Genomic DNA, 22,400 nt, shown 5'->3' with positions numbered 1-22,400 from the left:
TCAACCAAATCTTGATTCGCTTGACTAAATCAACCACTAAACTAAAATTGCTCAATCCTTTAATCCCTGTGGGATCGACCTCACTCCCGTGAGTTTTTATTACTTGATGCGACCCGGTGCACTTGCCGGTTAGATTTGTGTGTTTTGGGAGAAATTTATTTTCCCTCCAAAATACTCATCAAGTTTTTGGCGCCGTTGCCGGGGATTGATCAGATTGACAATGATTAAGTGAGGTGGTGATCTAGATCAAGCACTTTTTCTTTATTTTTCTTTAATTTTGACTAACCCACTAACTATTTGACGTTTTGTCTCAACTGACTACACTTAATTTTCAAGAGAATCGCTGTGTGTTCCGTTGTTGATTTATATGTCACAGGGAAGAAGGAGTTTCTGAGAAAGAAGGACATCACAACATGAAGCCACAACTCATTACACTAATAGAGAACAATTGTTCCTATGGTGGAAATCCCTTGGAGGACTCTAAACAGCACCTATCCATTTTTCTGAAAACTTGTGGGGCTGTCAATCTCAATGGTGTAGACCATGATACCATTAAGCTCTTGTTATTTCCCTTCTCACTGAAGGATGAAGCGGCACAATGGCTTGAAACCTTTCCCCAAGGAAGTATAACTAGTTGGGATGAATTGGTTGCCAAGTTTCTAGCCAAATTCTCCTCACCCCAACAACACGTCAAGATGAAAGAAGGAGTACTTCCATTCATACAAAGAGAGGAAGAACCACTATTTAAAGCATGGGAGAGATACAAGAAAGCAAATGACAAGGTGGATTTTCGAGCGTTCTATGAAGGATTAACCTCCGAAACAAGAAAAGCAGTAGATTACTTCTCAGATGGCCTACTCAAGGCAACAGCAACCATCCAAGGAACTGCAGAGTTCAGTGACAAAAGAGCCAATAACCAACACTCATTTGAGACGCCACGGAATGCAATTTCAGAAAAGGAAGTAATGAATCTTGAAGGAGTGAGAGCAATCATGAATCAAAACAAGCAGCTACACCAGCAAACTCAGCAGTAATTGGAATCAATAGCTAGACAAATTGATTCTCTACATTCCGCCACAGTGAATGCACAATTTTTAAGAGCCACTGAAGATGACTCAAAGAACAATGAAAAAGCTGCTGGGTTGAAAGGGAAAGCAATTATGGAAAACAAGGAGAAGCCTACGGTGAGAGGAGGAAACCAAAGGCAACAGAAACCTTAACTTCCATGAACAGAGTGAAGGATGTCAAGCTAGTGACAATAAAAGAGCGCTTGTTGGGAGGCAACCCAGCCCGAGGTAGTTTTCTGTTCATAGCTATTTTAATAAAAAGGTTAATTAGTTTTATCTATAATGCAAGAAGCTAAGTTTGGTGTTGCACACCAAATCAATCTAAGGGAGAATGAAGGATTCTAAGTTTGGTGTCCACCAAAGCCCCATTAAAACACACATTCTCACTTTCTGCATAATGTAGGCTTCAAGCATACTGGATGAACTAGTTAGCCATTTTACTGTTTTTCTTAGTTTCCAGTTCTATCACTTTTGAAAAAGAAAAAGAAATTATCATAAATGGTTAACCATTGGCAAGGTACTAAGTTTGGTGTTCCCACACCAAAGTAAGTTCAAAAAGCCTGCAAATAAATCATGAAAATCAACCATTGTTTCCAAGTGCTTGGGGAACAAGCAACTTTCAATATCATTGCAAAATGACATACAAGCTTTTGGAGGTTTGAACATCATCAAAAAGGAGAAAGATGAGCATGAAGGTCAGCAACAATGATGGTGAGAAGAAGGAAAGCAAGTAAACTTCAACAGGTTGTATTGTTAAGTCATTGTTTTGCATCAAATATTGCTGTAATTGAAAGTTGGATTGTATCCTTATCTGCCCTGCTTGTCTGCATAGCATAATCTTCCTTTATAATTCAATAAGCAAGAGGCTTGATCATTCACAACATTCTCATCTTCAAAACTTGTTTGTACTCAATTTTCAAGAAATGCATCACATGAAAGTTCCTTGAAAAGAAGGATTGAGGAATTAAACAATTTTGAGGCAAGCAAAAGATTAGGAGAGGTGGTGGTTCTAGTTGTATGATTATGTATTGAGGTTGCATGCTTGTAAAAACTTGCATGGGAGCTCATAGGCGGGACATGAAGTTCAAAGAAGTATTGTGGAGATTCTCAAAAATTTATTGATCCAAGAAGCAGAAAACAAAACAAAAGAAAGAAAAAAAAAATACAAAAACAAAAAGAACATGGCCCAAGGCTCTGAGCATCAATTACTAGGCAGAAAAAGAAAGAAAGAAACAAAAACTCAAAGAGTTGTTATCCTAGTAAATGCTTGTGGTTGAAGTGTGTCAAGGAAAGAGGCTTGAGCAAGTAAATCCTTAGGGGTGCTTTAACACCTAATACCTTAAAACCAACTGGTTTAGGAGTATTGATTGAAAGCTTATCTAAAGAGCCGCTTTGAGACATGATACTTAGAGTCGAGGCCAAAGCACAGAAACTATAAGCTACTTCAAGGTGATTACATATAAAGAGATCTCCATGGTACCATTTGGATGAAAATCCTAAAGACCTACGACTCCCAATATGAAAGGACTAGTGAGCACTGAAGCCCTTGCATGAGCATATGATTTAGAGTTCACCCCACTGATACTTGATCACTTCACTCACTGCACTTTACAAGTGTTCCTCAATCCATCTTAATTGAAAGAACCTTGGAGCATAAATCTATTTCTTGCTTGGGGACAAGCAAGCTTTAAGTTTGGCGTTGTGATGACAAGTCATCTTAGCCTAGTTTCACTAGTCTTTTTCTTTTGTTTTCATTAGAATTATGCACTTTCTTGAGCTACAAGCAAGCTAATTGAGTAGATTTTTATGTTTTCCTTGATTGAATCAACCATGTATGAATTCATGCCATTTCATGAGGTTTTATGTTATATTTGTTGCATATTATGAAAGAACGAATATCTCATGATTTTGAGCTTAGCTTTGATGTGTTTGGTTGATTAATGATAGGTGAAGAAAGCTTGGAGAAAGGTCGAAGCAAGAAGGAATGCCTAGGAGTGAAGAGAGGACAATGGAATAAGTGAAATTGAACCAGGAAGCAAGAAGCTGGACCTAAAGATAGCACCAAACTTTTGCACAAACTTTTGGTTGAAAAGTTAGCCCCAACGTTAGCCCCCTAACTTGGAGGCTAACGTTGGAACTTGAAAATTCTCCCCTGGGCTCCAAAAGTTTGCGCCAACGTAAGCCCCCTAACTTTGAGGCTAATTCAATTTTACATTCTCTGTTTCTTGCTTTTAATGTTCATTTACTTTACTGCTTCAAGATCCGGTTCAATCCCAATTCCCTTTCCCTCTTCTGTTTGATGCAATTTAATTTTTCCTTGTTTAATTTCTGCAAATCCACATCCCAATCCCCTTTACATTTCAAGCAATTTACATTCCTTGCACTTTAAGATTCCGCAATTTACATTTCTTGCACTCTAAGTTTCTGTCATTTAATTTCTTGTTCTTTAAGTTTCAGCAATTTATTTCTTGTTCTCTTTACTTCAATGCAATTTAATTTTGCAAGTCACAAAACCATCAACCAAATCTTGATTCGCTTGACTAAATCAACCACTAAACTAAAATTGCTCAATCCTTCAATCCCTGTGGGATCGACGTCACTCCCGTGAGTTTTTATTACTTGATGCGACCCGGTGCACTTGCCGGTTAGATTTGTGTGTTTTGGGAGAAATTTATTTTCCCTCCAAAATACTCATCATTCCGTACCCACCTTCATTGTCATTACCCACTCTTCACCACTCTCCATTTCGGTACAAGACACTTCCTACCCCATTAAAAACCTTTTTCCCACCTCACTCTCTTCATTGCGATAAAACCCTAAACAATCAAAAATCTCCACAACTTTGCCACCTTCACATATTAACTATCATTCATGGCATCTTCGGGTTCTAAAAGAAGGAAGGAAAAGGAACCCATGGAAGAACACCCATATGATGAAAAGAGATTTAGAAGCTTGCATCATGCATTGCAATACGGGTGGATGGTTGATAAGGAAATCATTTATGAGCTGGGATTTCAAGTTAAAAAGACTGAGTACCCCGAAATCAAAGAGAAGATAGAAAGGAGAAGATGGGAGCTCCTCACTGACCCGGTCATTAAGGTGAATGCAAACCTCATAAGAGAATTTTATGCAAATGCGGTTCGATATGATAAGAAGGATGAGTCCTATACAAGCTTTGTGAGAGGAAAGATGGTGGACTTTGGTCCCATGAGTGTCATGAGGGCATTGAAGCTACGGTTTATACAGTTTGAAGAAGAAAGCTATCACTCAAGATTGGACAACCCCAATTATGACCAGATTCTGCAAGATATTTGTGTACCCGGAGCTGACTGGGAAAGGGGTGCCGGAAAGAAACCAAAGTTCATCAAGAGAACAGATCTCACTCCTGAAGCCAAGGGGAGGTTTGAGCTAGTGAGAAGGTCTATTCTCCCAGCTGCAAATAACTCGAAGGTGAATGTTAAGAAAGCCACGATGGTGCATTGTATACCGAAGGGAGGAGAAATCAAGGTTCATGAACTCATAGCTGAAGGTATTAGAAAGATGGCAGAGAAAAGCGACTCAAGAGGAACGTTAGGTTACCCCAGCACTATTTACCGAATATGCAAGAAAGCTGGGGTGGTTTTTGAAGATGAGAACCCCATGTGGATAAAGAAAGGCATCCCAATAACTGTACGAAGGATGAATGCTGCAGCATCCTGATGGTATTTTTTGTGGAAAACTGAATTTCCCAAAACACCTAAAACTCACCGGCAAGTGTACCGGGTCGTATCAAGTAGTAAAACTCACTTAGAGTGAGGTCGATCCCACAGGGATTGATGGATCAAGCAACTTTAGTGGGTGATTAGTTTAGTCAAGCTAACATTGAGTGAATTTAGTGAAAATTTGAGAACAGAATGTAAAGTGCAAAGAATTTAAAGTTGCAGAAAGTAAGTGTGCAGAAATTATAAAGTGCAGTAAGTAAAATTGGACAGAAACTTAAAGAGCAAGAAATGTAAATTGCAAGAATCTTAAATGAAAAGAATGTAAATTGCATGAAATATAAAGGGGAGTGGGTGCTGGAAATTAAAATTCAATAGGAAAATGTAAATAGCAATCAAACAGAGAAGTAAAAGATGAAAAATCATGCAACAGATCTAAACAGAAAAGGGAAATGCCTTGAAGAATTTTAAAGACAGAAAAGCAGTGCTTAATTTGCAGCAATTTAAAAGTGGTTCAAGATCTCAGGAGTGGAAGAGACTAGATAACAATTCTAGATCTCAAATCCTTCCTTGATCCAACAAGAACAATTGCAAAATGAAAATGGAAAAGTAAATTGCAGAAGAAGAACAAGAGACGTTGCAGATGGAGAATGAAAACAGAATTTCTTCCAATCTCAATCCAAAATTTCAAAACAGAAAAGAAAACTAAGAAAGAAAGCAAAATGAAAACTAAAGAGTGCACCACTCCCTATTGGAGCTAGCCTCTTTTCTAATCGAGCTCTTTTTTGAAGATGAGAGTGATGCCTTTATATAGGCTTTTTACAAAATGAAAATAAAATGAAATTGAAATGAAAAACAAATTAAATGAAAATCCTAATTCTAGCTTGTTATTGTGCCTTTGAGTGATGATGTGGGCTTTGCTTGCTTTGGATTTGAAGAGAGATGGGTTTGGTTTGCCTTGATTCAATTTGGTGAAGAATTAAATTTAAATAGAATTTTGGTTGAGTTTTGGCCCAAGTGCATCTCCCAGGGGATGGCTCAGTTGGAAAACCAAACTGAGCACTCCAATGCCTTGCTTGTCCAATTTTGTGCGTGCGTCCCAGCCTTGGCCGTGTCCCATTGTGCGCACAAGGCTTGCTTGGTGCCTTTGGTCCATGTCAAAATGTGGAAAAAAGGGGGGAAGTAGCGCTCAGTTGGGAAAACCAACTGAGCTCCCCTTGTGGCGCCTTGCTTTTGTCTTCAAGGGCCCAAGTTCAACTCTTGGTGGAAGAAGTTTTGTGAGCCTTTTCCTTGAATTTTCTTGAGTGGGAGCCCGATAAAGCTCAGTTGGGAAAGTGAACTGAGCGCTCTTTCCTTGCTTTCCTTGTTTTCCTTGTGTCTCCCCCTTCGAGCCTTGGTGGAAGCATTGGCTGATTTTTTTGCTTATTTTTGGCCCTCAAAGATGCATTTCACTTGTGCCTCAATTTCATGCCAAATATGGACTATTATACAGCGTTGGAAAGCTCTGAATGTCAGCTTTCCAACGCAACTGGAAGCACATCAATTTGACGTCTGTAGCTCAAGTTATGGCCCTTTGAAAAAGGCATGGTCATGCTGTAAACGCCCAGATTTTAACTTAGCGAAATTTCTTGCCTCAAGCACATTTTTCTTGTACGGCAAAGCTAAGTTCACTTAGTGAACTGAGCTTTGTGTGCTGATTGTTCATACTTCCTTGATTTGGTCATGGGCCACGCTTTTAAAAGCGTGGCCTAAGGCTCCAAAGTGTGCTCCAACTTCAAAGTGTGCCCCAAAGCTCTTTTTTACTCCTTTTTAGCTTATTTTGTGCTTCTTTTTCTTCTTATTTCCTACCAAATTTATAAAATTAAAAGATTAAGGAAATATACTATTTGAGCATAAAAGAATGCAATATTTAAGCACTAATTATCAATTTCTTGTATGAAAAAGCATAGAAAAATATGACATGATGACATGTCATCACAACACCAAACTTAAACCTTGCTTGTCCCCAAGCAAGAAAAGAATCATGCATTAAAGATTGACAATCCAAGGTAAGAAGAATAGCAACTCAATTTTCATGGTAAGCTAGTTTTCTAAGCATGCTACAATCACAAAAGAGATGTAAATGATTGATGCTTCTATCTAGCTCAATTTTTCAAATCTTTCTCTTATATTCCTTCCTTGAAACAAGCTTTTGATCTCTTCTTTAATGCCTTGTTTGTTTATGATCATGATGCTCTATTGCTTTTGAACTCACAAAACTCAAGTTGGTAATCATAATGGCATGGCAGCATGTTACAAATCAATATTCAAACTATGCTTATTCATACCACACATGCATACAGAGAATATAAAGAGAATCATGCAAAATAAAGTGCTGGGAACAAAGGAGAGGAAAAGGAACTTTACAACCTTGTAGTCCATCTTCTCTATTGTTGTCATTTTCCTCTTATTCTTCTCTTTCCTTTGCCAAACTTAGAATGCTTGCTCATCCTCAAGCAACAATTAGAACAATGGCTATGGGGCTAAGATGGATCATGAATGTCTTATACAATGAAATGTTAGCAGTACATGTGTTCTAAGCAAGCAAAGTTAAAGATAATAATCAAGGCACAAGAGACAGAGACATTTTGATTGCATATATAAGAAGGTGTGCATGATACATGGCAGAGACATATATAAGAAGGTGTGCATGATACATTGCCCTCAAAGATGCATTTCACTTGTGCCTCAATTTCATGCCAAATATGGACTATTATACATCTTGAAAAGCTCTGAATGTCAGCTTTCCAACGCAACTAGAAGCACGTCAATTGGACGTCTGTAGCTCAAGTTATGGCCCTTTGAAGAAGGCATGGTCATGCTGTAAACGCCCAGATTTTAACTTAGCGAAATTTCTTGCCTCAAGCACATTTTTCTTGTACGGCAAAGCTAAGTTCACTTAGTGAACTGAGCTTTGTGTGCTGATTGTTCATACTTCCTTGATTTGGTCATGGGCCACGCTTTTAAAAGCGTGGCCTAAGGCTCCAAAGTGTGCTCCAACTTCAAAGTGTGCCCCAAAGCTCTTTTTTACTCCTTTTTAGCTTATTTTGTGCTTCTTTTTCTTTTTATTTCCTACCAAATTTATAAAATTAAAAGATCAAGGAAATATACCATTTGAGCATAAAAGAATGCAATATTTAAGCACTAATTATCAATTTCTTGTATGAAAAAGCATAGAAAAATATGACATGATGACATGTCATCACATCCCCTCTGCCTCAGTGGAAGCAAAGGAAGAGGACAGCCCCTCAAGTAGTGGAAGGACAAGTCTTAGAGGGTCAAGCACAACAGACCTTGGACATGCACCAATTGCAGGAAGCCATTGATGGCTTGTCTAGACAATATTTGGAAAGCCAAGGAGCACAGAAAGAGCTTCAACTACAGATGATGGGGCAGCAAGAAGAAGCACTCTCAAGAAGGATAACTCAGCAAGGTGAGTGGCAAAGGCAAATGATGGAACAGCAACTAAGTCAAGGACAACAATGGGGAGAAACATTCCACAGGATGGAACAAAGGTAAAACGAGAAACAAGAATCCATCCAGAGGCTAATCAACATCCAAGCACATCAAGGGGCACACATACATGAGATGCATCGAAGACAAATAGAACAGGCAGAACTATTGGACGAGCAAAGGGCATTCGCAGAAGGAGTTTACATGAGCGAGACAGGACATCACATAAACACTCAAGCCAGGCTCGGCTACTTAGTGGGACAGCTGCCAATACTGCATCCAGGAATAGCCAGGTATGAAGAAATGAAGGATGAATTAGCACGAGAGGAAAGACAAAGGGTGGAAGAGAGTCATGAGTCAGTGAGAAAGGCACTTGAGGATTGGAAGCAAGCAAGATTGGCACGGATGCAAGGAAATGCAAGAGGAAACAAGGAGGACAAGCAAGGAAAAGAGCATGGACATCCACAACAGTAAAAGGTGGTGGAGTTCCTTCTTTATTCCACCTTTTTTCTATGCTTTAAATAAGGAAGATCTTGTATGAAATAGAACATGCTTCCATGATAGTTTGAATCTTTTTAAATTCTGTCTTTTAAGTTTTCTTTCTGAATAGGTCTCTGTGTGCTAGTCTTTATGTCACTGCATCCTTACTTTACTTACTTGTATGCTTGTTCCTTTTGAATCAAATGAAGAGAGAATGTTTATGTTTCAAAAGACCAGAGTGGAGTTCATACTATGGAGTACATTCATGAGTTTGTGGTATAATCATAAGTTAGCTAAGTTGGTTCAACCATAAGGTGGGATGACAACTATCTGGCCTGAATACTTGCTTTGAATATACTCATGAGACTAAGTATATGACAAGATTCTAATAAGAGAACGAGAAAAGAATAATGAAAGTGGAAAAACAAAAGAAAAAGAGTAAGCAATAAGGCTAGGCACCAATGGTTTTGATCTTAAGATATGTGTCTGTGGTGTTCCTGTGTGAGGGATCTACTAGGATGAATAAGCTCTTAGGGGTGACTGACCTTTTCTTTACTGTTTTTAGGCTAGTTTCATGCATTCCCTTAGGAAATAAGCTAGTTTTGGATAGATATTCGCTTACACCTTGATTCAAGCATACATTGTGCATTTTACATTATTTCATGAGGATTTTGCATGAGTTTAGTGACAAATTATATGCTGCATTGCCCATGACTTGGACTAGAACTTTGACGCGCTCTATTGCTTGATTTCAGGACCAAAGGAAGCAAGGAATGGGAGGTAACTTGCAAAGTTAATGAGAAAAGTGATTGCCAATAACGCTCTCGAAGCCATCATTGACCACGTTAAGAGTCACGTTAACTAAGTTAACGAGAACTCTAACGTGGAGTGGGGAAGTTGAGCCAAAGTTAGTGACACTTAACATTGTCACTAACGTTGGCAAATGCTCATAAGTGGCCACGTTAGAGTCCACGTTAACTTAGTTAACGTGGCCTCTAACGTTAGAAGGGGGGAGAAACGCCAACGTTATTGACATTCAACATTGTCACTAACGTTGGCCTAAGGAGAAACATACCACGTTAACTCCCACGTTAACTTGGTTAACGTGGGAGCTAACGTAAGAAGCAAGAGTGGTCGACAATGTTAGTGACACCCAACATTGTCACTAACGTTGGAAGCAACCACACAACCCCCCAAAGAGCCACGTTAACTTATTTAACGTGGAAGCTAACGTTGATGAGTGAAAGAAATGCCAACGTTAGTGACATTCAACATTGTCACTAATGTTGGGGATGGCTAAGCATGGCCACGTTAGAAGCCACGTTAACCTAGTTAACGTAGACTCTAACGTGAGACATAGGGGTACCTTGGAACGTTAGTGACAATGTTGAGTGTCACTAACGTTCTCGAAGGATGGCAAGCCCACGTTAAAAAGCCACGTTAACTAAGTTAACGTGGGCTCTAACGTGGGAACAAAGGGGGCTTTTCAAAGTTGTTGGGAATGTTAAGTCTCAATAACGTGTGCGAAGGACTTAGAGGCAACGTTAGTAGCAAGGTTTGTGCCCCTAACGTTGAAGTTAACGTGGCTTTTACTTAGGAACGTTAGTGAGAAAGTTGATTGTCACTAACATTCTCGAACTCATATTTTCACTAAACGTTAACACCCCTAACGTCCTGAGCTAAAGTCTCTGCCCACTTCACACTTTCTCTCTGCAAGTAAAGCCAAGCCCAAATGAAGAAGAGAACTGCTTCAAACTCAAGATCCAAAGGCCCAAGACTTGAAGAGCCAACTAGAAGCTGAGAAAAGTAGTATATATAGGAGTAGCTTTGAATTGTTAGAGTTCTGGAAAGTTGGAAAAGAGAATTACTCTCTGTATTTTTACCTTCTCTGCATTTTCTAGTTTTATGATGTATTCTGCATCTTTGTTTTCATTTTCTAGAGCTATGAACAACTAAACCCCTTTCATTGGGTTAGGGAGCTCTGTTGTAATTTGATGGATCAATACTAATTTTTATTGTTCTTTTTCTATCTTTTCTCTTGATTTTACTTGAAAGCTTTCGATCTTCATCCAATTGGGTAGTTATCTTGGAAAAGAAGCTATTCAAACTTGGATCTCTTTTGAACCTTGAAAGAGGAATGAAGAGGTCAAGCTAGAAATGCTTTCTCATGCTGGACCAAATTGGGTTTGGATGGGTATGTGACTATAACCCTCTCAATACTTGATTTGCGAAATGCATGTGGTATAATCAGTGACCATACTTCATCTCTTCTCATGAGAAATTGACCAAGGAATTGGCTATTGATCAAGATTTGAGAGATTGAATTTGTAATTCAATCAATTAAGATTGCCAAGGAGATCAATGAGTGCATTGATTGAGGAAGAGATGAAAATGAACTTGATCCGGAGGATTGCAATTTCTCCTAAGCCCAATGAACTCCCCATCTCTGATCTTACCCATTCTCTTTAATTTCTGCCTTTACTTTTATGAGCAAATCCCCCATTCCCATTTACAATTCTGCAATTTACTTTCAGTCATTTACTTCCAGTCCTTTAATTCTAGAATTTACTTTTCTATTATTTACATTCCTGCCATTTTATTTTCTGCAACTCTCAACCCAAATTCTGGATTCGCTCAACTAGAACATTCTTCTAATTAAAGTTGCTTGATCAATCAATCCCTGTGGGATTCGACCTCACTCTATTGTGAGTTTTTAGTTGACGACAAATTCGGTACACTTGCCGAAGGAAATTTGTTGAGAGACAGTTTCCACCCGCATCAATGGCAGGAAAGTAAATAACAGAAAAGTAAATGCTAGAAATAAGAGCTAAATGTAGATGACGGTAAATAAATTGCAGAATCTTAAATGGGAATGGGAAAATTGCTCATAAAAGTAAATGACAGAAATTAAAGAGAATGGGTAAGATTAGAAATGGGGGGTTCATTGGGCTCAGGAGATGTTGCATTCTCCGGATCATATTCATTTTCATCTCTTCCTCAATCAATGCACTCATTGATCTCCTTGGCAATCTTAAGTGATCGAATTACAATTTCTTGTAATTCAATCTCTCAAATCTTGATCAATAGCCAATTTCTTGGTTAATTGCTCATGAGAAGAGATGAAGTATGGTCACTGATTATACCACATGCATTTCCCAAATCAAGTGTTGAGAGGATTATAGTCATATATCCATCCAAACCCAATTTGGTCCAGCATGAGAAAGCATTTCTAGCATGATCTCTTCATTCCTCTTTCAAGGTTCAGAAGAGATCCAAGTTTGAATAGCTTCTTTTCCAAGATAACTATCCAATTGGATGAAGATCGAAAGCTTTCAAGTAAAATCAAGAGAAAAGATAGAAGAAGAATAATGAAAACTAGTATTGATCCATCAAATTACAACAGAGCTCCCTAACCCAACGAAAGGGATTTAGTTGTTCATAGCTCTGGAAAATGAAAACAAAGATGGAGAATACATGATGAAACTAGAAGTGCAGAGAAAGTAAAATACAGAGAGTAGTTCTATGCTAAGAGGCTCCCTATAATTTCCAACTCTCAATTTAATTCAAAGCTACTCCTATATATACTACTTTTCTGTTCTTCTAGTTGGCTCTTCAAGTCTTGAGTATGGGCCTTTGGATCTTGAGTTTGAAGCAGTTCTCTTCTTCATTGGGCTTGACTTTACTTGCAGAGAGAAAGTGTGAAGTGGGCAGACACTTTAGCTCAGGACGTTAGTGGTGTTAACGTTCAGTGAAAATATGGGTTCGAGAACGTTAGTGACAATCACCTTTTTCACTAACGTTCCTCACCCAAGTAAGAGCCACGTTAACTTCAACGTTAGTGGCACAAATGTTGCCACTAACGTTGCCTCTATGCCCTTCGCACACGTTACTGGGACTTACCTTTCCTAGTAATGTTGAGAAGTCTCCCCCTTCCTTACGTTAGAGTCCACGTTAACTTAGTTAACGTGGCTCTTTTAACGTAGGCTTTCCAACCTTCGAGAACGTTAGTGACACTTACCATTGTCACTAACATTCCAATGTGCCCCTATTTCTCACGTTAGAGTCCACGTTAACTAGGTTAATGTGGCTTCTAACGTGGCCATGCTAGCCATCTCCAACGTTAGTGACAAAGTTGAGTGTCACTAACGTTGGCTCATCATTCCCTTATCCACGTTAGCTTCCACGTTAACTAAGTTAACGTCGGAGTTAACGTGGCTCATAGTGGCTTGTGTGGGCTAAATTCAACGTTAGTGACAATGTTGGGTGTCAGTAACGTTGGCGATCACCTCCCTTCTTCACGTTAACTTCCACGTTAACTAAGTTAACGTGGCTTATTTGGGCTTGTGTGAGTTCCTTCCAATGTTAGTGACAATGTTTGGTGTCACTAACGTTGTCGATCACTTTGTCTCCTCGCGTTAGCTTCCACGTTAACTAGGTTAACGTGGAAGTTAACGTGGCTTATCGTGACTTGGCCAACGTTAGTGACAAAGTAGAATGTCACTAACGTTGGCTTCCCCTTTACTTCTTAACGTTAGAGGTCACGTTAACTAAGTTAACGTGGCAACTAACGTGGCCACTTATGAGCTTGGTCCAACGTTAGTGATAATGTTAAGTGTCACTAACGTTGGCTCCATTTCCTTTCTTCCACGTTAGAGTTCACGTTAACTTAGTTAACGTGACTCTTAAGGCGGGCAATGATGGCTTCGAGAGCGTTATTGGCAATTACTTTTCTCATTAACTTTGCCAGTTACTCCCATTCCACGTTAGTGTTAACGTTAGTGTAACTAACGTAGCCACTAATGTGGTTCTTGTTTGCTTCCTTTGTCCTGAAATCAAGCAATAAAGTGCATCAAAGTTCTAGTCCAAGTCATGGGAAATGCAACATCCAATTTGTCCTTAAATTCATGCAAAATCCTCATGAAATCATGTAAAGTGCACAATGTATGCTTGAATCAAGATGTAAGTGAATATCTACCAAAAACGAGCTTATTTCCTAAGGAAATGCATGAAACTACCCTAAAAACAGTAAAGAAAAAGTCAGTGAAACTGGACAAAATGCCCTGGCATCACAACACCAAACTTAAAGCTTGCTTGTCCCTAAGCAAGTACTGGAACAAGAGAATGCTTACTCCATAGTATGAACTCCTCTATGGTCTTTTGTAAACACTCATTCTCTTTTTTATTTGATTCAAAGGGACAAGCATACAAGTAAGCAAAGTAAGGATGCGGTGACATAAAGACTAGCACACAGAGACCTCTTCAACACAAAAACTTAAAAGACAGAATTTAAAAAGGTTCAAACATAACATGGAAGCAAGTTCTATTTCATACAAGATCCTCCTTATTCAAAGCATAGAAGAAGATGGACCAAAGAAGGAATGTCACCACCTTTTACTCTTGTGGATGCCCATGCTTTCCTCCTTGTTTATCTTCTTTGTGTCCTCTTGCATTCCCTCGCATCCGTGCCAATCTTGCTTGCTTCCAATCCTCAAGTGCCTTCCTCACTGATTCATGACTCTCTTCCACCTTTTGTCTTTCTTCTCTTGCTAATTCATTCCTCATTTCTTCATACCTTGTGATTCCTGGATGCAATATAGGCAGCTGTCCTACCAAGTAACCGAGACTGGCTTGAGTATTTTTATGATGCCCAGTCTCGCTCAGGTAAACTTCTTCTGCGAATGCCCTTTGCTCGTCCAATAGTTCTGCCTGTTTTATCTGTCTTCGATGCATCTCATGTATATGTGCACCTTGATATGCTTGGATGTTGATTAGCCTCTGGATGGATTCTTGTTGCTCGTTTTGCCTTTGTTCCATCCTGTGGAATGTTTCACCCCATTGTTGCCCTTAACTCAGTTGCTGATCCATCATTTGCTTTTGCCACTCCCCTTGTTGAGTCATCCATCTTGAGAGCGACTCCTCTTGCTGCCCCATCATCTGTAGTTGAAGCTCTCTCTGTGCTCCTTGGCTTTCCAAATATTGTCGAGATAGTCCATCAATGGCTTCCTGCAATTCGTGCATATCCAAGGTGGCTGGTGCTTGCCCCTCTAAGACTTGTCCTTCCACTACTTGAGGGGCTGTCCTCTTCCTTTGCTTCCGTTGAGGCAGGGGGATGCGGTAGCATGCATTCGTCGAACGGTTATTGTAATGCCCTCTTTTATCCATACAGGGTCCTCATCTTCAAACACCACCCTAGCTTTCTTGCACATCAGTGAGGAGCTCCCATCTTCTCTTTTCTACCTTCTTTGTGATTTCGGGACACTCAGTTTTCCTAACTTGAAATCCCAGCTCATAAATGATCTCCTTATCCACCATCCACCGGTATTGTAATGCATGATGCAAGCTTCTAAATCTCTTTTCATCATACGGGTGTTGCTCCATAGGTTCCTTTCCCTTCCTTCTTTTAAAGCTCGAAGATGCCATGAATGAGGGTTAATATGTGAAGTTGGCAATGGTGTGGAGACATTTGGTTGTTTAGGGTTGAGTGCAATAAAGGGAGTGAAGGGGAATCCGAAATGGAGAGGTGTGCAGAGTGGGGTACGGAACAAGGATCACTTATATAGAGAGGTTGTGAGTGAATGGAGGGTGTGGATTGATGGAGTGGTTGTTTGATGGACGGTTGGGGTTGTGCATGGAGAAAGGACAAGGATCATCACTTTATGATGGAGATTGCTCGGTCTTCAAGGGTCCCATCCTTTTCAATGTTGCATGGCAACATTTTCCAATGCCTTCCCTTTTTAGAATAAGTGTGTAGTTTCTCCTCATGAAGTGGCCGAACCCTTCTCATTTAGTTGTCCAATCAATCTCCTTCAATGTTCCTCTCTTTTTCCTTATAAAATAAGAAAAATTAATGTCCTAAAAAGTATTTAAACTTTACGACTAAACTAATAAAAAGAAGAAAAGATTTTGTTTATTCATGAACTCCAACTAACTAACTAACTGTGTATCCTTATATGCACACTAGTGGCACCATGGGGTGACACCAAACTTAGTTTGGAGCACTGTGATGAAAAGTTCTGTTTAAAGCTCCAAGACTAGCATGCTCTCAGTTGCATTCATGCTTTCTTGGCACGCTTTGAACACCAAACTTGTTCTTCACTATATACTGCAATATAAGGATTTCACCAAGTGTTTGTCAAGTTTGGGTTGGAATTCATGAATATTGACTTATTCACTAGTAAAAGCTAATAAAACATGGGTTACCTCCCATGAAGCGCTTCTTTAGCGTCACTAGCTTGACGTTTTTCCTTCACCAGGGAGGTTGATAATGCTTCAAGTTCTCCCCTCTTGCCTTGGACTTATATCCATTGGTTGTATCAATGATCTCTACATGTTCCAAGGAGAGAACTCTGTTGATAGTGAAGACCTTAGGTAACTGAGATGGTACAGTGGGGAGATTAGGGGGGATATCTGGGAAGTAAGCTGAGATCACTTTATCTCCTGGAGAGAAGTCTTCCATAGGGATCTTCTTGTTCCTCCACCCCCTTGGTACCTTCTTATTTGTCCCTTTTGATGTTGCCTTGCTCTTGGTGACTTCTTCTTCTAAGGGAATTTTGTTGTTGTCTTCACATGTCTCTGGTGGTTTAAGTTCCTCCAGCTTTTCCTTGAGTTGTGACAACTGCTTATTTCCTTGTTCATCAACCCAGGGCTTTTCCAGATGGGCTGGTTATACTTCAGTGCTTGCTTCCTCTGTCAGCATCTCATTATGATCTTTGCTTGGTTCATTGTTTTCTTGGTCTGCTTCTTGCGAGAGTTTGAAGACATTAAAGCTGAGTCGTTCATCATAGATCCTCAATATTAGCTCCCCTCCCTCCACATCTATGAGTGCTCTGGCTGTAGCTAGGAATGGTCTTCCCAATATGATTGGGTGAGTGTGACTCTCTTCCATGTCCAAGATGACAAAGTCTGTGGGAAGAAAGTATTTCCCAACCTTTAACAACACGTTTTCCACCACCCATATTGCTTGTTTTTGAGTTTTGTCAGCCAGCCTGATGACTACATCTGTGGGCAATATCTTATTGATCTGCAGCCTCTTCACCAGGGATAAGGGCATTAAGTTGATGCTTGCTCCCAAATTGCAAAGTGCGCTATCAAACATTGTATCCCCTATGGCACAGGGGACATGAAAACTCCCTGGATCTTTTCTTTTCGTAGTCACCTGTGGTTGAATGAGGGCACTGCACTCCTTGTTCATCACTATAGTTTGGCCTCCCTTGAGTGAGATTTTCCTGGGAAGCAGCTCCTTCATATACTTGATGTATGCAGGCATTTGTTGAATAGTCTTGATGAATGGTATGTTGACATGCAGAGATGCAAACAAATCTAGAAACCTTGAGTATATTCTCTTCTCCACAGCACTATTGAGCAGTTGGGGAAAAGGTGCATAGAGTCTCAGCAGCTCCAGTTGTGAGATTTCTGGTTCTTGATGATATTTGTCCTTCTTCTCTACTGAGGTATCTTCAGGTTGTTCTGACAGCTTGCTTGGCTTGTCCTCAGTCTCCTTATCACTTATAGTGACCATCTTGCAATCTTCCCATCTTACTTTCTTTGTTTCACCACTCGGATTCTTCTCTGTGTCACTTGGGAATCCATCTGTGGGTTTGGGAATTTGCTCAGAGAGATACCCCACTTGAGATTTCAACCTCTTGATTGTGTCTCCCTGGTTCTTGAAACTGGCTCGCACTTTCTCCTTGAACACCTTGTTGTCTTGAATCTCCTTGCCTAAGCCTTCAAGTAGATTCTCAATCCTTGAGAGTCTGTCATCAAATGATTGTAGATCGTGATTAGAGGTGGAAGGATGAGGTAAGTTATTTTAGTTTTGATGTGGATGTGGAGAGGTGTTATTATTGGGGTGTTGATATGGTCTAGATGTGAAATGTTGGTGGCTTGCATTGTTGGGATTTGGGCGTCTTTGATCAAGGCTTTGGTCTTGTTGATTTTCCCACCCAAAGTTTGGGTGATTCCTCCATCCAGGGTTGTAGGTCTTGGAGTATGGATCATGGTTTTGCCTAGGTGAATTCCCAATGTAGTTGGCTTGCTCCTGACTACCCTCTGCTTCTTCATTCACTCCTTCTTGGGTTGTTGATGAAGTGGAAATTGCTGCTACTTGGTTCCTCTCCATCTTCTTGGTGAGGTCAGCCAGCTGCTGGGTAATGAGCTTGTTTTGGGCCAGCAGAGCATCTACATTGTTTAGCTCCATTACTTTTCTTGTGTTCCCTCTTTCGGAAGCATAGAAGTAGTCATTCTCTGCTACAATTTCAATGACATCTATGGCCTCTTCAATGGTCTTCTTCTTGTTCAAAGATCCTCTGGATGAATGGTCTACAACCTTCTTTGACTCATAAGAGAGTCCTTCATAGAAAATGTGCAGCTGCACCCATTCATTGAACATATCTGGTGGGCACCTCCTTGTTAGGTCTTTAAACCTCTCCCATGCTTCATATAGAGTCTCACCATCTTGTTGCCTGAAAGTTTGGACCTCAGCTCTCAGCCTATTGATTCGTTGAGGGGGGTAAAATCTTGCTAAGAATTTGTTCACCACATCTTTCCAAGTTGTCAAGCTCTCCTTTGGGTAAGACTCCAGCCACTTGGCTACCTTATCCTTGAGTGAGAATGGAAATAAGAGCAGTCTATAGGCATCAGGATGAACACTATTAGACTTCACTGTGTCACATATTCTCAGGAAGATGGTTAGATGTTGATTGGGGTCTTCTTGGACACTTCCTCCGAACGAACAGTTGTTCTGCACAAGGGTGATGAGCTGTGGCTTTAGTTCAAAATTGTTGGCGTGGATGGTTGGCTTTTGAATGCTACTTCCACAGTTTCCTGGGTTTGGATTGATGTAAGAGCCTAAAACTCTTCTATCCTCCCCAGCATGATTTGCTCGTCCTCTTCCGCCATGGTTGTGAGCTTCTTCTTCATGATGGTTTTCCATGTTTTCTTTCATGTGTTCAAAGTATTCCTCAAAGTGTTCCTCCTCTTCTTCAGCACCAACTACACGTTTTTCTCTGGCCTCCCTCCTTAGTCTAAGGAAGGTTCTCTCAGGTTCAGAATCAAAGGAAGTTGAAGCCCCGCTTCTTCTCCCTGTCATACAACCAACAAGTACAAGCAAAGAGAATAGGTGCAGAAAGTATATCTGTCAGAATTACTGTTAGTGTGAGTGATACAATATATCAAACAGTTAGTGGGTTAGTGAAATGAATGGTAAATAACAAAGAAAAAGTAGGGGGAAGGAAAAAAAATTAACTAAAACAGAAAGTAAATGACTCAAACAGAAAATTAAATCAAACAAAAATAAAATGCTCAATCTAGATATCCTCCAATTTAATCATTGTTGATGCACAATCAATCCCCGGCAACGGCGCCATAAACTTGATGCACAAAAAACTTGTCTCATAACAAATTTCCTTCGGCAAGTGTACCGAATTTGTCGTCAAGTAAAAACTCACAATAGAGTGAGGTCGAATCCCACAGGGATTGATTGATCAAGCAACTTTAATTACATGAATGTTCTAGTTGAGCGAATCAGAATTTGAGTTGAGAATTTGGAGAAAATTAAATGGCAGGAAAGTAAATAACAGAAAAGCAAATGCTAGAAATAAGAGCTGAATGTAGATGACGGAAATTAAATTGTAGAATCTTAAATGGGAATGGGGAAATTGCTCATAAAAGTAAATGACAGAAATTAAAGAGAATGGGTAAGATCAGAAATGGGGGGTTCATTGGGCTCAGGAGATGTTGCATTCTCCGGATCAATTTCATTTTCATCTCTTCCTCAATCAATGCACTAATTGATCTCCTTGGCAATCTTAAGTGATCGAATTACAACTTCTTGTAATTCAATCTGATGAAACTAGAAGTACAGAGAAAGTAAAATACAGAGAGTAGTTCTATGCCAAGAGGCTCCCTATAATTTCCAACTCTCAATTTAATTCAAAGCTACTCCTATATATACTACTCTTCTGTTCTTCTAGTTGGCTCTTCAAGTCTTGGGTATGGGCATTTGGATCTTGAGTTTGAAGCAGTTCTCTTCTTCATTGGGCTTGGCTTTACTTGTAGAGAGAAAGTGTAAAGTGGGCAGAGACTTTAGCTCAGGACGTTAGTGGTGTTAACGTTCAGTGAAAATATGGGTTCGAGAACGTTAGTGACAATCACCTTTTTCACTAACGTTCCTCACCCAAGTAAGAGCCACGTTAACTTCAACGTTAGTGGCACAAACGTTGCCACTAGCATTGCCTCTATGCCCTTCACACACGTTACTGGGACTTACCTTTCCCAGTAACGTTGAGAAGTCTCCCCCTTCCTTACGTTAGAGTCCATGTTAACTTAGTTAACGTGGCTCTTTTAACGTAGGCTTGCCAACCTTCGAGAACGTTAGTGACACTTACCATTGTCACTAACGTTCCAATGTGCCCCTATTTCTCACGTTAGAGTCCACGTTAACTAGGTTAACGTGGCTTCTAACATGGCCATGCTAGCCATCTCCAACGTTAGTGACAAAGTTGAGTGTCACTAACGTTGGCTCATCATTCTCTTATCCACATTAGCTTCCACGTTAACTAAGTTAACGTGGGAGTTAACGTGGCTCATAGTGGCATGTGTGGGCTAATTCAAACGTTAGTGACAATGTTGGGTGTCACTAACTTTGGCGATCACCTCCCTTCTTCACGTTAACTTCCACGTTAACTATTGTGACTTGGCCAACGTTAGTGACAAAGTTGAATGTCACTAACGTTGGCTTCCCCTTTACTTCTTAATGTTAGAGGTCACGTTAACTAAGTTAACGTGGCAACTAACGTGGCCACTTATGAGCTTGGTCCAACGTTAGTGATAATGTTAAGTGTCACTAACGTTGGCTCCATTTCCTTTCTTCCACGTTAGAGTTCACGTTAACTTAGTTAACGTGACTCTTAACGTGGGCAATGATGGCTTCGAGAGCGTTATTGGCAATTGCTTTTCTCATTAACTTTGCAAGTTACTCCCATTCCACGTTAGTATTAACGTTAGTGTAACTAACGTAGCCACTAATATGGTTCTTCTTTGCTTCCTTTGTCCTGAAATCAAGCAATAAAGTGCATCAAAGTTCTAGTCCAAGTCATGGGAAATGCAACATCCAATTTGTCCTTAAATTCATGCAAAATCCTCATGAAATCATGTAAAGTGCACAATGTATGCTTGAATCAAGATGTAAGTGAATATCTACCCAAAACGAGCTTATTTCCTAAGGAAATGCATGAAACTACCCTAAAAAAGTAAAGAAAAAGTCAGTGAAACTGGCCAAAATGCCCTGGCATCACAACACCAAACATAAAGCTTGCTTGTCCCACTTATTAGGATCTTCTTATTTAGCTAGTCTCATGAGGTGTGTCTCAAGCATAGTATTCATGACAGATAGTTGTCCTCCCACCTTATGGTTGAACTAACTTTGCTAACTTATGACTATACCATAAACTCATGAACTTACTCCATAGTATGAACTCCTCTCTGGTCTTTTGTAAACACTCATTCTCTTTTTTATTTGATTCAAAGGGACAAGCATACAAGTAAGCAAAGTAAGGATGCGGTGACATAAAGACTAGCACACAGAGACCTCTTCAACACAAAAACTTAAAAGACATAATTTAAAAAGGTTCAAACATAACATGGAAGCAAGTTCTATTTCATGCAAGATCTTCCTTATTCAAAGCATAGAAGAAGATGGACCAAAGAAGAAACGTCACCACCTTTTACTCTTGTGGATGCCCATGCTTTCCTCCTTGTTTGTCTTCTTTGTGTTCTCTTGTATTCCCTTGCATTCGTGCCAATCTTGCTTGCTTCTAATCCTCAAGTGCCTTCCTCACTGATTTATGACTCTCTTCCACCTTTTATCTTTCTTCTCGTGCTAATTCATCCCTCATTTCTCCATACCTTGTGATTCCTGGATGCAATATAGGCAGCTGTCCTACGAAGTAACCGAGCCTGGCTTGAGTATTTATATGATGCCCAGTCTTGCTCAGGTAAACTTCTTCTGTGAATGCCCTTTGCTCGTCCAATAGTTCTGCCTGTTTTATCTGTCTTCGATGCATCTCATGTATATGTGCACCTTGATGTGCTTGGATGTTGATTAGCCTCTGGATGGATTCTTGTTGCTCGTTTTGCCTTTGTTCCATCCTGTGGAATGTTTCACCCCATTGTTGCCCTTGACTCAGTTGCTGATCCATCATTTGCTTTTGTCACTCCCCTTGTTGAGTCATCCATCTTGAGAGCGACTCCTCTTGCTGCCCCATCATCTGTAGTTGAAGCTCTCTCTGTGCTCCTTGGCTTTCCAAATATTGTCGAGATAGTCCATCAATGACTTCCTGCAATTCGTGCATATCCAAGGTGGCTGGTTCTTGCCCCTCTAAGACTTGTCCTTCCACTTCTTGAGGGGCTGTCCTCTTCTTTTGCTTCCGTTGAGGCAGGGGGATGCGGTAGCATGCATTCATCGAAAGGTTATTGGAATGCCCTCTTTTATCCATACGGGGTCCTCATCTTCAAACACCACCCCAGCTTTCTTGCACAGTCTGTAAATAGTACTAGGGTAACCTAACGTTCCTCTTGAGTCGCTTTTCTCTGCCATTTTTCTAATTCCTTCTGCTATGAGTTCATGAACCTTGATTTCTCCTCCTTTGAGTATACAGTGTACCAG

Source organism: Arachis ipaensis, chromosome B04, assembly GCF_000816755.2.
Source record: "Arachis ipaensis cultivar K30076 chromosome B04, Araip1.1, whole genome shotgun sequence".
Lineage (NCBI taxonomy): Eukaryota > Viridiplantae > Streptophyta > Magnoliopsida > Fabales > Fabaceae > Arachis > Arachis ipaensis.
This window is presented reverse-complemented; position numbering follows the sequence as displayed.